The sequence below is a fragment of the Acyrthosiphon pisum genome, chromosome A1 (assembly GCF_005508785.2).
Source record: "Acyrthosiphon pisum isolate AL4f chromosome A1, pea_aphid_22Mar2018_4r6ur, whole genome shotgun sequence".
NCBI lineage: Eukaryota > Metazoa > Arthropoda > Insecta > Hemiptera > Aphididae > Acyrthosiphon > Acyrthosiphon pisum.
In genome coordinates, this window is record NC_042494.1 from 51413841 (window position 1) to 51416283 (window position 2443).

Here is a 2443-nt window from a genome sequence, read left to right on the forward strand (position 1 = left end):
AAGTATAATTATTGTTAACACCAAAGTCTCAATTATGAATTAATATTCAATTTTTTTAATTTTTATTCAATCACTTTCTTTATTAAATTATATATATTTTTAACATGATTTTTAAAATAGTTCATTACATCTTATAATCATTATAGCCTCCAAGAGTTCTTCATCTAAACTCTAGAGATGCATGCAAATCAAAAGCTCAATTTAAAGCCCGTGCTATTTTAAGTTTTTCCTGGTATTTTATGTGTATAAATAATTGGCTCTCAGTAATATATGATTTTCTTAGTATTTATTGTTGGATTATTCATTAATATACTATTTAGAATTTAATACTATTCAATAAAATATGAATGGATAATGTGCCATTGGACATATACGGGCCGTCGCGGTCGTCCGTCAAATAATCTAATGTTGTTGTCAAATGTCAAATGTAATGTACTAATGTGGTGCCCAATAAATAACTATAATATAATAACAAATTATAATAACAAACACTATTTTATTATTGAGTTATAACTTATAAGACAATACGGTACAACTAGTACCAAAAATCTCGACACATGTATAATTTCCCTGGGCAAGTAACGAACGGTCTAGGATTGAAACTTGAAAGATACAAATATAGCGCATTCGAGTATTTTCAGGGTCTTGTATCATCTATACAATTATCATTGTTTCTCCCCTATTGCCATATACAGAGTGTAACAGAAAGAACTGACCAAAAAAAAAAAAAAATGTATGCTACTTAAGCGTATGACAAAAATTGATAAAATTATAGGATTAGTAAATAGTTTTAGAAACATACCCGCATGTTAGCAAATTTCCAAAAATAATATTTTTAAAAAAGTTATTGCGTTCCAAATTAATTTAATCAAAAAAATAGTGATATTTAAAAAAATTCTAAAAAAATAAACTACTTGATTTAGATAAACGTTTTTACCATTCCGTTCTTATAATCATATTCACAAATAGGCTATTTTGAATTTATTCAAAAAAATTTTAATCAAATTTAAAATTTTTCATTTTCGGGATTAAAAAATAAATATACATTTTTTTTTATTGCACATGTAGCGCAAGTGGCTATAAATTATATATAAAAAAAAAACACCTCTAAATATATTTGCAGTATATAGTTCACCGCGCCACACAATAACCTTAAACCAATTCAACGACTTCTTCCTTACTCTTGGTCATCAATTTATGATAGGTGGTGATCTAAATGCTAAAAATACGCAATGGGGCTGTCGCGTAAACAATCCCCGTGGCAACCTACTTGAACTCGTAACAAAAAATCGTAACTTCAAAGTACAATCTCCCCCATCGCCAACATACTGGCCCACTTCACCCAGAAAAAGGCCAGACATTTTGGACATATTTATATCCAAAATTCCCAATAGTTTCCACAGCCTAACAACTAATCTCAACGACCTCTACTCTGACCACTCTGCCATCCTCCTAACAATTGACACTGCCCCTCTTACTAAACCAAAACAACCAAGCCTCATCCTAGGCCAAATGGACTGGGCAAAATTCAAATCATCCCTTGATAATCAATGTAACCTCAAAATTAGCTTAAAATCTTCAAACGATATCGATGAAGCCGTACACCTCCTAACCAAGTCTATACAAGAAGCTGCTTGGTCCTCCTCCTCCCCAATGCCAACTACAAACACCTCCATAAATCTTCCCCTATATATAAGAATACTAATCTCAGACAAACGAAGAGCGCACGCAACCTGGCAGAGAACCAAATACCCCTCGGATAAACGCAAACTTAACAATTTAACAAATACACTTAAAAGACTCCTAGCCTCTATTAGATCAGATAATTTCACTAAACGTCTCGTCTCCCTCTCGTCTACTGACAACTCGCTTTGGCAAACAACAAGGAAAATCCTTCGAACAAAACAATCTGTTCCTCCATTAAAAAAAACCAATGGTACTTGGGCCGTCACCGATCTAGATAAAGCCAATATATTTCGACATCATCTCTACTCTACCTTCCAACCCAACCTCACAGCAATATTCTTACTCCTTCTCAAATCGAAAAAGTGAACCACTATCTCTCCCACCCTCTATCCATGACTCTCCCACCTAAACATATTCGACCTAGCCACGTTGAATATGAGATAAGAAACTCCCCTCGTCACAAAAGCCCAGGCTATGACCTAATCACAGCTGAGGTAGCTACACAACTCCCCAAAAAAACCTTGCTTCTATTAACACACATTTTCAACTCTATACTTAGACTGTCGTACTTCCCTGTTCTTTGAAAATTCTCAATAATCATTATGATCCCCAACCTGGACAAACCCCCCGACTCTCCCGAATCATACAGGCCCATTAGTCTTCTTCCACTATTTCAAAAATTTTTGAACGAATTATCCTAAAACGCATACTTCCTTTCATCGAAGCCAGCATACCTAATACCCATTTGGATTTCGTC